Source organism: Alexandromys fortis, unplaced genomic scaffold (assembly GCF_014885135.2).
Source record: "Alexandromys fortis isolate MF-2015 unplaced genomic scaffold, M_Fortis_MF-2015_v1.1 scaffold_158, whole genome shotgun sequence".
Taxonomy (NCBI): domain Eukaryota; kingdom Metazoa; phylum Chordata; class Mammalia; order Rodentia; family Cricetidae; genus Alexandromys; species Alexandromys fortis.
In genome coordinates, this window is record NW_026068039.1 from 4,056,062 (window position 1) to 4,070,981 (window position 14,920).

Consider the following 14,920-nt stretch of genomic DNA (forward strand, 5'->3'; position numbering starts at 1 on the left):
TCCTCTTCTCAGGTTTCTCAGAACTATTTCAGCTGCCCACCTGGTGGCTGGGATTGCCTCAGAGTCATTGATCCAGTCCCCCTGGTCCTATCCTGTCTGTTTTAGGTCAAAGGGAGGCTATGTTTGAGCACAGAACACCCAGGCAGGCTAGAAGGCCAGAGGGTGCAGGGAGAGATGGGTTTTCCCTCCAGTGGCGACAATAGCACCACCCATGGCAGGCAGTGACACTGATGGGAGGCGCCCAAGTCAGCTGTCAGGTTCTGCCTGGCCAGTGGCCCTAGCAATGTTTCTAATGGCTAAGGCATCAAATCAGGCCCTTTGGTGCCGAGTTGGCCTGCCTGCAGCTTCTCTTTAATCTGGAACATTCTTCAGTCTTTCCTGACTTGGGTGCCTTTGAATGTTGTCCTCTAGTTTTTTTTTGTTTGTTTGTTTGTTTTATTTTATTTTATTTTGTTTTGTTTTGAAACAGGGTCTCACTATGTAGCACAGGCTGGCCTGGATTCCCTCTGTAGATCAGGCTGGCCTGGAACTCCTCCCTTTAGTTTTTGATTCGGGCTCCTCTGCTTGAGCCTGGAAATGCTTCCTAATGGTGAGATGTTTGTCATGGGTCTCAGGCCAACTCAGCCTCTGAGCAGCTGTGGCTGTAGATACACCACCACTCCCTGCTTGGCATAGCTTCCCACCCTGGCTGCCCAGGTCAGCCAGGAACTCCAGTAAGATCTGCAGCTCCTCCCACATTTTGTTCAGGGAGAAAGCATCTAGACTGGGGAAGAAAACTTCTGTCTGCTCCCACCCACGAGGAAGGAACAGAATATGACTGAGCAGTTTTAGAGGCAGGGAGAGAAAGCACACACAGCCCATTATACAAAACCACGGGAAAGCTTCTAGGACACCTATAGCAACCTACAGGGGCAGCTCCTAGCCCGTGAAGAGCTCTCTCGCTCTCTCTCCTTTCAAAGGATTTAAAAATATGGCACCAAAAATAATAAGTATACACCCTTTGACCTATAAATTCCATCTCTGGGCACATGGCCGAGGAGAGAATTAAGGATGTGTGCCAAGGCTTAACTTGAAGGAATGTCCCTGCAGAGCAGCTTGTAATAACAAAATGCTGGCAACAGTCTAGACTCCAGTGAGGGAGTGGTTACATCTGCTTTGGCTAGAAAGCACAATGGCATGCTATTCAGCTCTCAGAGGAATGGCAGGGCTGTTTACCCAGGAAGATAAGCATCGTTTATTATTGAGCAAAAGAGAAAAGCAGCTTGCAAAATGAGGAATGTGTAAAGATTGGCATATCAAGATAGCGTCTGTAAAAGCAGAAAGCTGCAAGGACCCTTAATGTCCAACAAGAGGGGATTCACTGTGAAACACAGGCTTTCAGGACTCACCGCAGGGGCTCATGATAAGCTCTGATGAGAAGAGTCTCCAGATGCACCAAGTACAGAAACATAACAAGCAGAACCGAGTTTAGAGAGCATTAGCCCCGTGTGTCCATGTGTGGCCATGCCTTTCTTGTATGCATAAACACATCTTGCCAGGATCCGGTGGGTGTGCTTATCCCGGGGATGGGAGCCAAGTGTGGATCCAGGCTGGGGGAAGGGATCCTTTCCACTGCCGACCTATTAGTCCGAGTTTTGTTCAGTGTGTGTCCTCTGCTGCGGAGTCTACGTTAAAAACAAAAGACCAGACAGCACAGGCATGCTCAGGAGAGCACCAGCTAGAGGCATCCACGGGAGCAGCTGAGCACCTGCTCGCTCCCCCACAAACCCCTCCCAGCACCTGCCTCTGTGCCAGCATCCTCAAGGCCTCTTCTGTCTAAGTCCTGCGGTAGCCAGGCCTTCAGAAGGGCTAAGATAGTGTGAGGGAGTCGGTGACTGTGAGCAGAGCCCCCTCTGCCTCTTTTGTTCTGTCTGGCTGCGATGCTAGTTTTCGGTTAGGCTAACTGAACCACTGAGGATTACCCCTATGACCGTCCTGCACCAGGATCAGAGGGACTAGGTGTCACACTGCTTACTGCTGAACTGAGACACCCCCCATCCCCCCCCCCCCCAGTGTGTCTCTAAGAGACACATGACCTCTTGGCCTCCTCTCTGCCTGTGAAGGCTGATGGGGGAGGGGTGGAAGGCATACAAAGGCAGGGCCGGCAATGCACGGGACCTGAGTGGATGCTGTTCAGAGCAGAGTTCACAGTTGGACCCTGACTGTGGTTCTGTGTGCAGCAGCCCCCTTCGGAGCCGCCCCTCCCGGTCATCTGTTAACTGAATAGCTACTATGTGCCAGACACAGAGCCTAGGCACTAGGCTCTGGAGGTGTATGGAGTAGACAGGGTGGGCCCCTGTCCTCTGAGTTTGTGTTCTATTAGACATCACAGATAATAGGCAAAGAAATGGAGTGGATGAGGAGATGGGAGGGGAGTGGAAAGAGGCTATTGTTAGTTAGAGAGGGAAGCGGAGGCCTCTCCAAGGAGATAAAGGAGAGGAACTGCAGACGTAGGTGCTTCTCACACAGAAGGAACCATAGTGCAAAAGCCTTGGTTTCTGCCCTGAGTGCCCACGTATAAGCAAAGCATGGATGGAGTGCAGGAAGAGTTAGGGGAGATTGGCCTCACCTGCATTGATTTAAAGAGGAAGGGGGGACTAACTGCCTGTGTCACTTAGTAGGAGCCACCACAGAAGCAAGTAGCCTCAGACCCCTGACTGTGGGTCTTTGTCTTTTTTGCTGGAGGGCGGGTAGCTGGACTCTGAGGATGGTGTAGGGCAGGGAGGTGGGTCCTCCCTGCCTGTGAGGAGGGCTTTGAGTCTAGCCACCCACGGTAGCTTCCTCTCCCTGGGAGGGGATAGGCCTCCTGTCCAGGGAGGTTTTCCAGTCAAAGTTGGGCAGCCAGCTAAGAGGGTTCTTAGTGCTGAGCCCGGGGCTCTGTGCTGCACTGGGCACTTACAGCCCTCCACAGTCAGAGGCCCTCCTCCTGTGACCTAGCAGAGCTTACGTAACACCAGCCCCCAGCAGGGTGTTGTCAGCATTTCCAAGGTGACAATGCCCTAGCTCCAGGGTTGCAATTGTGCCTACAGTGACAGCGGGTGTCTGGGTGGCGGGTCAATGGACGCTGGGTCCGTCCTGGTGGTTCCGGCAGCCAAGCAGGATTGTTTCCGCGGTGCTTTAGGCACACCTGAGGGCACTCTGCAGTATGATGGTGACTGATGGTGTCTGCATATCCTCTGGTTCACTCATCGCTTGTAAAGACAGCGATTGTGCAGCTCAGGGCCATTCGGGCTTTGCAGTCCTTCTGCTTCCGGTCTCTGCTTCCACCCCCTCCACTCCTCGGGAGGCTGTGCTCTGCGCTGACCTCTCATTAGGCTGTGAAGAGCTGCAGTTTCCCATGTGTCATGTGACTTGGTTTCTCCTTTGCTTTAAGTGCATTTTAAATTTGAAGTCTGTTCCTAGGCTGTACTCCCTCAAACCCAACTCTACCATGGGCACTCTTCAGCTCAGACACCAAGCGGGAAGCCACCTCTACATACCGAGGCTCTCAGGGTCACTCTCTTCCAGGTTCTGGAGGGAAGCGGAGGGAGAGGAGGGTCTAGCGGACATCTAGCGTTGCTGAAGTCTTGGGGCGCCTGCATTCCGATTGTTCCACCACAGTGGCTGGTACACAGGTGGGGACCCCAGGCCTTGTCCTTCAGAACCAGATGGTCCGCAATCTCTGGTTGGGTGGGCAGCACCGCAGCTAGGGCTGTGTCCCTCAGGAAGCACGATCCAGAGAAGGTGCTGTGGTCACAGAAAGCAGGCGGTTTGAACTGACTGGGCGCTAATCTGTGTGAGGACAGCAGGGGGTGCTGTGGCACCAGACTCCAAGGAGCCAGGAGAAGAAAGAGAGAAAGAAGGGATAGAGCAGGGCAGGGGAAGACAGAACGGGGGAGAGGGAGCTCCTTGCTGTATTCCCACTCCCACGACCACCTCCTCAGACCTGGCTACACTCAGCTACATAGTCCAGACACCGTGGAGTTCAGCTGTGTCCCCATTGTGTCACTGTCCTGCCCAAGTTCCCTGCCTAGATTCCAGTTTTTACTCCAGCCTGTCTCTCCTGCTATGCCCCTTCTGGGACCCCAGATCATGTCTCCTCTCTGGCCCCTGTCCCACCCTCTCATCCCAGCTCTGGCCTAGCCTGCACTGTAAACGACTGCGGTGCCCCTTCCCTCGCTGTCACCCTAGCCTGGGTCCTCCTCTCCTGTTGCACACACCCTGTAGTCTGGGGGCCACTGCTGCCTGCTTCCAACACTTTAGGCGGCCTGTCACCTTCAGACAGACCACAGCACCACTCCACTGCCCTTTCCTGATCTCAGCTTAGATTCATCATCTAGGAAGGTGGACAACGGGGTCACTGTCAGGAGCCTGGCCTTCCCTGAGAAGCTAGTCTTTATGGATAAAGACTCAGAGCTTCAGAGAGGTCAGCTCCTCATGCAGAATCACAGAGCTAAATGCAAGTGCCCCAACGCTCAGGAAGAATCTCTTTTTTTCATGTCTTGTAAGTCATCCAGGGTGCCTGGCAGGACAACCCTGAGCCCCACTGAGCCTCAATTTCACCTTTGCCTAGCCCATGGACTCTGGTGTGGAGGCTTTTGAATTTAATCATATCCTAAAGGGTTTTGTTCCCAGGTCGATAGGCAGGGAGATGAGACAGTCTTGAAATGGGAGGGAGGGGAAGGACAAGGGACCGCTCAGTTCCCGGAGTCCCTTTTCAGCTGAGAGAGGGACTCTTGGCCATGGTGAGCCCCAGAGAGGTGGCCCAGAGGCTGGATGCAGAAGAGGGATGAGGCCTGGCGTGATGACCGACCACCTCAATCAGATGGTGCAAAGTGATTTGTTCACATGACATTTCATCCTCTCTGACTTTGGTTTTTCAACTGTCTCTTCTGTAGCGCATGCTGGCCTTGAATTTCCCAACCTGTTTCAGCCTCCCACTTCAGTCTCCCAGTTCGTGAGAGCCAGCGCAAATTCAGATTTTTCCAGACTTTTCAGGTAGAAGAAAACAGTTCTCTGGGCTGGGTCCAGTTAGGTTGACCAACATCCTGTCCACTCAGCCCCTGGTCCAGCAACTGAACTCATAGAGTGTCATCACGGCCCTGTCCAGCAGGTGGAGCAATTTAGCTGTGACCCACCTTTCCTGGGCCTGGTGCCTGGGGCTCAGGGCCATTTCTTCCTAGAGAGTGCCTATCCACAGGCACCTGCTGGTATCCTATCTTTTCCTCCTTCTGACCCTGCCCATCAACCCAAATGCAACAGTTCAACCCCTTTAAAAATAGGCTGGTTCTTGGCCTTGCTTTACAGGTCCCTGTTGGAAGTCCCTTCCCTATGGTGGCCTGCTGGTCTCATTTCACCTCCTGGGAGAAGCCCCTTCTCTGCCTCTCAATTCTGCTTCACTTTCTGCCCTATGGGCTTTGGGGACTGCACCCTGTGTAGGCATGGTGGGCCAGTTGGGCCATCTGTGCAATGCTGTCTTCCCATTAATTACAATCAATAGTATCCTCATTCACATAGGAGACTCTCGGTGAATGGATGGACGGATGGATGGATGGACCAATGGATGGGGTAGAGTCTGCTCTTCCTTAGCCCCTTCCCTGGGGATCCAATTAGTGGATCACTGAAGCAGCCGGCTAGCACACCCACAGACAGCAGTGCCCCATCTGGAAGCTTTGTTTAAAGACAGTGAAATCGGCTGCTCAGCTGGGCTACTGCCTTGAATACAGTCCTTGGAGGGCTACTGCCTCATTGTGTCCTGTGTCCTCAACTCGGCAAAGAACAGATTGAATTTAAGCCTTCTGTGGAGGCCCAGAGCAGGCAGAGGACTTGCCAAAGTCTCATAGTAGCACTGGAAATAGGGTTGAGAGGGCAGAGGACAGGTATAGGCTTAGTGGGAAGGTACTGGGTAGGGTCCAGGTAGGAGGAGCCTCAGGGGGCTCTGTCCTCTTGAGGGAGTGATAGGGTGGTTCTCTTCCTGTGCTAGTCTAGCCCAGTAGGCAAAGCTCACACCCCTAGCAGGTGTCAGAGATCTCTTAGGGCCTGCAGCCTCCTCGTGCAAGCCCTGCCTTGTTTGCCTTGCTGCACACATTCCCTGACCATTGTCCAAGCATCTCTGGTCCCAACTGTGTCTTCAGCTAGGTTCACCTGTCACTATCTTCAGTCTACTTCCCTGACCCTCCCTTGACTCTCTGGCTGGTCAGAGTCCTCCTGTGCCCTGATGCTGTGGGGCCAGCCTGGGCAGGACTGGGGCTGTGGGGCCAGCCTGGGCAGGACTGGGAATGTAGGGCCAGCCTGGGCAGGACTGGGGATGTAGGGCCAACCTGGGCTGAACTGGGCCTCTTGGTTCCCAGCATCCCCAGGGACCTGCACAGGGCTGGGCAGTGTTTGTTCTAGAGAACAAAGGTCTTGAGGGTAGGAATCTCTCCTAGTCTCAGAATTGCCAGCTTTTATTCTGAATGACTCTGGGAGGTGTTTGTTTCTTACCCTATTGTTAAATGGGTAAACAAGTCACTCTGACAAGCAATGTTGTAACCAGATCATTATGTCTATCATCCCTTCCTCCTCATCCCCATCCCCCCAAAAGAGAATGAGTGGAGAATGAATGAATGAATGAATGAATGAACGGAGGAAGAGACTTGGCATTCATTGGAAGCCTATAGGTCTCCTTACCCCTGAGATCCCATGTTTCCTCTGTCAAGGGGTCCTGTTATGGCTGACTTCCATCCTGTGGCATCTTGGTATGTAGAGCCAACTGATAGCTAGCCTCCCTGTTTCTGCTCTTAGTCACCCCTCTTCTTCCCAGCACCCAAAGAGGTCCTGTTCATGCTAAACTCAGATCCTGTTCCTCCTGCTCCATCCCCTCCAATGGCCTGTGGCCCGTGCATAGATCCAGGTGCCTCACTGGCCTCGTGAAGTTGGCTCCCTGTGTTCAGTCTCCTTCCATCGCGACTGCTTCTTTTACAACCTCAGAAACCACCAGGCATCATTCGGCCTCAGGAGCTCGGCTCATGCTGCTCAGAGCTTAGATATTCTTCCTCCACATTCCTACTTTGTTCCTTCCCTTTGTTCAGGTCCTCATGGGGTCTGTCGCAGATTGCTATGTCTCCGTCTTAACCTCCTCACCTTGAGGCTTTGTGCTCTGACTTTACATGAGTCCTGTGCAAGTTGGACTTATTCATCTCTGGTCTTACAGCAGGTCCGCCTACTATGCCTGGGTGTCTTTTGCAGCCAGACAGCTGTGGCTGTTGTTTTCTGTGTCTCAGGTCCCAGGACTTGTTGATGGATCGGGCCGTGCCTGGAGGGATGGAAGGATCCTAGGATGCTCTTTTCCTTCTACCCATGTGCGAACCTTGGAGGCTCTGGCTAGGGAAGAGTGCCCCATAGCAGGTCACCCCTTGGTGACAGTCAAGTGTCGCTGCTGTCTCCGGGTGCTCAAGCAGTCCTGTCATAACATTTGTTTAGCAGGCAGTGAGTGCTAAGCCACACTGCAAACAACAGAAGAGCGGGGCTTTCTGCACACTGATTCCTCTTCTGGTCACCGGCCTCAGTGCCCTGCCAGGCCCTGCCTGTCCCTTTTGCAGCCTGACCCTTTTGACTTGCCTTTCAATCAGACCCTCTCCTGCCCCAGCTGTGAACTCCAATTGTTTGAGTCTTGTTGGGCTTTGAGGTCCCCACTTTTGCTTTCTCGGGGCCTATAGTTTCCACAGGGTCCTCTCTCAGCTCTCCCAACTTCTTAGAGCCTCAATGAGGTCATCAGGTCATGCAGGAGCCCTGAGCCTTGACCACACCAGGGCCACAATGCAGCTCTATACTCCTGTGGGATAAGGTATACAATAAAAGTGGGTAAGGTTTACACCAGGGGTCCTGCAAGGACAGGCTAAGGGGCCAAATACAGTTGTCATCCAGGTCTCCCTTGCTTGCCTGCCCGCCCACCCACTTGTCTGGCTGGCATTCTCAGTTCCAGGCCCTACCTTGGGCCTGAACAAGGTGAGTGCCACTGATGTCCCTCAGTACAAGCAACCATATTTCATAGACACGACCCCTAAGGCCCAGCGTGGCACAGAGTACCGAGGGTTCCGGGTTCATGTGCTGTGCTCCACCTCCACTGCTCTGGGGGTTCTCTCCTTAGCAAACCCCCACCTCACTGTAAACGGACCCCGCCCTTACATTGCCCACACACCTGGGAACCCTGACTTTGTGGAGCACCCTCTCCAATGTCCTCCTTCCTCAGCCACTGCAGTGTGGTGCGCCTCCCCCACCCCCACTCCTGCAGCTCAGCCAGTCTGAAACACACAGTTTAGCACTTCATTACACACTCTGCTCACTAATTATTGTGTGCCTTTCCTCTTTAGCTCGCCCGAGTTCCTCAGGCTCTGCTCTGTTGCCGGATTGGCTCTGGTCTTGCACTCTTTGCAGGGTCCTTGCTCACTGGGCCAGGGGCTATTCTGGCATTTGCCTAGAGCATAGGTATCTGCACCTACAGGCCACAGGTGACTAGGATAAAGATGGTCCCTCCACTCATGTTTTGTCAGAGTTTTCCTGACTAGGAGGACAGCGGTGACTGCCCCACGCATGCCATCCACTGTGACTGGATTCTCTGGAGCTCTTTGAGCTCTGACCATGTCCTCACCCCACTTGATCCCTTTCGTTGCTTCAGAGCTCACGGTCAGTACTCTGGCCTTCAGATTCAGCCTCCGAAGCATACCATACGCCCAGCCCCACGGTCAGCGCCCTATTAGCTGTGGTTCTCACTTCTTACACAGGCCACAGCATCTCCTTCCTCATGGACCTCCACCCTCCATGTTTTACCAGGTTGCCTCCCTCCTAACTCCTCAGGATAAGCAGCAGTTTCTCTTCGCTTACAAGGCACACATGGTTGGCCCCCACCTCTCTACTCTGCTGGGGTCTCTCTTCCCAGCCAATCTGGCTGGCAATAAGCTGCCAGTTGCCCTCAAGTTCTTATCGAACGAGCCTGTGTCCTCGGTGCCTGCGCGTCAGTGTCCTTCATGGCATTCAGGTCTGTGTAAATGACAGCTCCAGAGACAAGCTGGTCTCCCGAGAAGGGGACCAAAAGGGGAAAAAGAAGAATCACAGTCCTGGCCCCGGGTATGCAGAGGTCAGGCGACCTTTAGAGCTGGTTGGACAGCCGCAAAGAGGTGCCTTTGCTGTTCAGGTCTGAGGGCATCCCGGAATCTTCCTTCCTTCACGGGAGGTTAGCCTCTGCCCTCTTCTGGCCTTGATGGATCAGGTGGGACCCACTGTGCTGTAGACAGCGATCCGAGTTCCTCAAAGTCCATTGATTTAAATGTGAGCGATGTCTAAAAGAACTTTTGCAGAAACCATTCTAGACTGACTTTTGACCTCAGCTCGAGTATTGGTTTAACCTGGCTAACTTGACCCAGAGTTAACTACCATGAAAGTCTTAATTACATGGCACCTGTGGGACTTACTCAGCTGCCCAGGATCTCAGATGAGTGGGGCCAGTCAGTAATCCAGCTGCAGAAAGCTGCCTGGATGGGGCTTTGCCCATCCCTGCCCAAGCGCAGCTCTGGGGGTATTTATCTCCCAAGCTCTGATTGGCTGGCTGGGGCTGGAGGGATGCCTCCTGCCCCTTTCCCATCACCTGCACTAACCCCCATGGGCTCCCACTCACTCCTCTTCCAGTCTGCCACAGGGCCCACCCACACTTTACACCTGACCACAATCTGCTGGTTTGGTGGTCTGTGCACTATGAGTCTCCTGGGATGTGAACTTCACATCCTTGCCTGGACATCCTTGCCTGGACCCAAGACATGAGCTAGCTGTTGGCTCCATTTCTGAGACGTTTCAGGGAAGCTAGACTTTCAATAGAGTCACTGAGCCATGACTGGGGTCACAGGACTAGAGTCCCCAGGTCTGGGCTCAAGGAAAAAGAGGGGCCCAGATGATGTCAGAGTGGTGTGTCAACCCAGGGCAGAATTACTGGCCAAACTGGTGAAGGCTGGGGTATGTGGAGGAGTGGGGTATGTGGAGGAGTGGGGTGCAGGGCTGGGGCAGAGGAGTAAATCCCCTGATGGATGACATAGGTAGTCCCCTAGGACGGAGCATCATATAAGATGGCTTTCTATGGAGGACAAGGCAGGCCAGGAGCTGGGTCTCTTCTGTGGGTTACTGTGCCAAGGGAAGAGACAGGTGGGGAGAATGAAGCCAGCATACCAGGCTCTGGACTGGTTCAACAGGGCAGGGAAGATGGCTACAGGGGAGATGCAAGACCAGAAGGAAGGTCACTGTGTGACCCTGGGTGAAGGAAGAGGCATTTCCTAAAGTAGGTCAGAGCACGCTCCAGCTCTCAGGATCCATCGCAACGGCTTCCCCCGCCTGTCAAGGGCTGGCCTCAGAATTGGATCTGAGCCAACCTTCCTGAATTCTATGACTTGGGCAGAATGTCGCCCCGAGGTGAGGGTAAGATTCTGTCTTCTTTGCAGCAGCCCTGTGGGAACCTAGTGCAGGCTCCAAGCCTCTGCCAAGTGGGAAGGTCACAGGTAGCCAGCTGCCCAGTCTGCATCCCAGTCCAGCCCCCAGGGCGTCTTGTGCTGAAGAAGCCCCAGGAGTCTCTAGCCCGCAGTGGCTGCAGGCACAGTCAGCCTTCAGCTTTCTGGCCCTGGGGCTTCAGACCGGTGGAGGTGAGCCACCCTGCTGGGCTGTCTAAAGTACTGTCCCTCAGGGCAGAACACAGAGGAAATGGCAACTGTTTAATGCTGGGAAGCCACACTGCAACTGTGACTATAGTAGAGCCCCCTCCTGCTCCTCCCACCTCAACCTGATCTGGGCCACTGACACTATTAACCAGGAGCCAGACCCAGCAGGGAGCTTAGGACCAGAGTACAGCTTGCTTATCTCTGTTCCAGAGACCAGGAGGAGGCCTGCATGGGGGGGGGGGGGGACGACTCAGGCTTGGGCTGCACCCAGCCAGCGCCCCAACCCCCACCCCCTCCCCTGGGCTTTTTCCTTCATTCATTAAACAGGAAGCAGGCAGCTCAGAACAGGCTGATGACTCAAGCCCGGGGACACAATGGCAAGCTGGGCCCACGGCTCTCCACCCCTGCTGGGTTAGCTCAGGGGCCCCTGGCTCTCCACCCCTGCTGGGTTAGCTCAGGGGCCCCTGGCTCTCCACCCCTGCTGGGTTAACTTACTCGCGGGAAGCCACATGTGAGGTGGGTCTGTGCTGCACTGAAAGATGTTAACCCCCAGGAAAGCAGCTCTGAGGCCGAGCTTTCGCTCTCCGGGGGAGAGACGCTCCCCTCATAGTCCACCGGCTCCTCCCCTCACGGGCTCACTAATGCTCGTCCATCTCTCTTCTCCCCCATCTCCTGGACAGCACTATTCCTGCTTAGCTGTCCTAGTCAGCTTCCTGCCTGACCCAGGAACACCTCAGAGCTGCACTTTGGCTGCACCAGGCCTTTCAGACTGGGAGGTCAAAGCCATCCAGATTGGCCTCTGCCCTCGTGAACCAAACTTGCCTTTAGCTTAGTCACAAGTCAAACTCCAAGTTGATTGACAGCTAATTGGTCTGGCAGAGGCAACCTCAACATAAATGAAGTTCTACCGTGGTCTAGAGTCTAGAACCAAGCATAGCATCCCTGTTCGCTGGTGTTGAGATGCCGTTTTTCCACGTATGTCCTTTTGAGTTCCAGGGCATAAACCACGGTCTGCACAGCATGTGACATGACACAGCCAGCCGAATGCCCATGGGTGCGACAAGGAGCAAGCTGGGGTAGCTCAGGAGGAGTGGTGATGTCCAGGTCTCCGCTGATCTGCCATGCACAGTTCTTCAGTCTTTCCTTGCCGATCACATCTTTGACTTTGAAAGAGGACTGTTGGTTTCTTTAGGGAAGTCCCTGAGTTTGCAGACTTGGTTGTGCCTTCTTGTTCCTTCAATGGAGTGGTGGGCTTTGAGAAACCATAGGGTGAAGCAGCCTCCTCTTGTGTTCTCCTGGACAACCATGACACCATCAAAACCGTTCCCCCATGATGCAGCCATACCCATTTTCATCTGTTGAAGCGCACCTTGGTTATTTGACATGTTACCACTAGGGGGAGCTAGGGGAGGGTTTTCAGGAACTCGTGTGTGTGTGTGTGTGTGTGTGTGTGTGTGTGTGTGTGTGTGTGTAAGATTCTTCAGTAATAAACCTACAACTATTTTCAAAATAGTTTAAAAGCCCAAGATACTTAACATTTTTACTGCACTTTCATCTTTGCTGTAACACAAACTCACTATAATAATTTGACCTGCATCGTGGTACACCCTCCAGGGTTTACTTGGATGCCAGGATATATTCCTCTCAGTATTGTGTTCGCCACATAAAGTGGAGCTGCCCGGCCCCTTCCTTCCGTCTCCAGGTCCATAGGCATCCGTGTTCCTGAAGCGTGGGGGCAGGTCTGATACCGCATCCTTGAGTCTTCTGCTGAGCATTTTCTTTTTTATCTTCAACCCTGTTTCCTGAACAGGGCACTTCTTAAGCCACTTGCTCATTTTGTTAGGGTTAGTCTAATTAAATCTAGAGACGATAATCCACAAATCAACTTACAGGCCACGTTAAGAAGGAGGATGAGCCTGGGAGAGGCTGACTCGATTCTGTCATGCTTCCCCACGAACAGCTGCCGCTGTCTGATGTGGGGAGCTGGACTTTTGTGTGCTCTGACATGCCAGTATGGTTTCCACGGGGGGGGGGGGGAGATACTCGGTAGAAGTTCTCCTCTTTGTTCTCATGTCCTGTGGTAGGTGTGTTCTAGCACTTTCTTACAGTGTAATTGCTGTGGCTTGGCCTGCATGGAGTGTTTTCCACATGCTATCACTTCTGACCAGGCGAAGGTGTCCTGCCGTGCTGGGAACCGCTCAGCTATGTCAGCCCCCAGCTGGTCCATGCCCCCATCCTCCCCAGCTCCAATATGACACCTACCACAGTATAGGTCAAAGGGCAAAAGCTATCTCCAGTGGCCTCAGAGGCTGAGAGTGGCTCTCGGCTTCATGCTGCCTGGCACTATTGTGCTGACAGACACGGGCATGCTCACTGAAGGAAGGGACCAAGAGTTTGGATTTATTCAGAACATGGAAGACACCCCACCATGCCTAACACCTGGTTATGTACCTGCCAAATTGCACATCTTTTCTGTCCCCAAAGTCATCCCCAGGGGTGTGGCCTTCTGTCTCCAGGCATCCCTTCTAGACCTGCCTCTCCCAGAATTCACAGCACTTGCTGCTTACGTACAAGCCTTCCTTCAGGGGCACTGAGTTCCCTGCTGGCCACCCTGTCCCTGTAGAGCAGCCACGGTGCCTGCTAGCCATCACCCTGTGATGGCTAATCTTCATTCAGTGTGACTGGATCTAGAATCGCCATGGGAACACACTTTGTTCAGTGCGGTCTGTGAGGTGTTCCCAGAGTTCAGCTGAGGAGGGAAAACCCACCCTGATGATGGGCAGCACCGTTGGTCCTGGGCTGAGTAAAGGAGAAAATGAACGGAGTACCTGCATTTATCTCTCTCTACTTCCCGACTGTGGATGCCACGTGGCCAGCTGCCTCTGTTCCTGCCACCAGGACTTCCTGCCGTGATGGACTGCATCCTTAGACTGTGAGCCACAGCAAACCCTTCCTTCCTTAGCCTGCTTCTTGTCCGATATTTGTGCACAGCAGTAAGAAAGCCCCGACTCACACTTCTCCCTCAGCCACTGCTGCAGTCTCCCCTGCGCCAATGCCCCTCTTGGGACACTGCTGCCAGGTCAGGGTCTCTCCCAGGTCAGGATCTCTTGGCATACAATGTTCCTGTCTTCTCTGCAAAAGTCCCAGGGTCACTCACTAAGTGTGGTGGTGACACACGCCTTTAATCACAGCACTTGGGAGAGCTGTGAGTATGAGGCCAGCTTAGTCCACATAGCAAGTTCCAGGCCAGTCAGGACTACATAGAGGTACCGTGTGTGTGTGTGTGTGTGTGTGTGTGTGTAGTCCCACAGCCTTTGTTTGTTGAAGCTGCCAGTGAACCTTAGGAGCAGGGGCGTTTTGGTGTCCCCAGCAAGGGAGATAAGGTGGTCCACAGAGCCTGGCTGGGCTCTGGGCTGAAGATGGCCTCTATTCTTCTAGAGGATGTGGGAGGTGGGAAGGATGGGGTGGGCAGCATTCTTGGGGAGAGGATGTGGTTCTCCTTGGGTGTTCTATTGTCCCTGCCCTGGAGAAGGGGGGTCCTTTTGAGCTCTGTTACAGCCTGGAGAGGCCCCCTCTCTTCTCTGCAGAATGGCAGGCATCTGGGGTGCACCTGTGCCTGTGTTTGTGTGAATCCAAGCCTCCTGTCTTCCTGCTGCATTTGTTGTCTGGGTGGTGGGGGTGTTTATATACAGAAGCCTGGGGTTGTTTGGGTGTTCTCTGATGGTGTGAGTGTGCTGTAGGGGCCCAGCGCCTGCATCTACCATTGTCTGCTTCTGCCTGCCGCTGGGCCTTTGGGTCTGTGTGCCCAGCTGTCTGTAGGGCTGGGGGTGGGGCACTCAAGCCCACCAGCCCCTGCCCTATTCCCTACTCTGCGTGCCAGATTGAGTTCTCATCACCTAGCAACCAGGGACTCCAGTCAATGGTAGCCTCTCAGACAAAAAAAAAAAAAAAAGAAAAAAAAAGTATTTTCTTGAGAGGAGAGCTTGGAAGGGGAGGGGAACATGGGAAGGAGGGGGAGGGGCATTGTGGAAATTTCTACTGTGAGTCCATGTCGGCCCAGCAGGCCCCTTGTCCATCTGCTGCTCTGTCTTCTGTGCAGATCCTTGCTCATCTCAGCTTCCCGGGTGGGCAGGGGGTCACTGAGGTTCCAAGTCCTCAGACATGCTTACTCTTCCCACTGACCGAGGAGCCTCCGTGGGGCTCCATGAGCCTTATGTGTCTGGGGT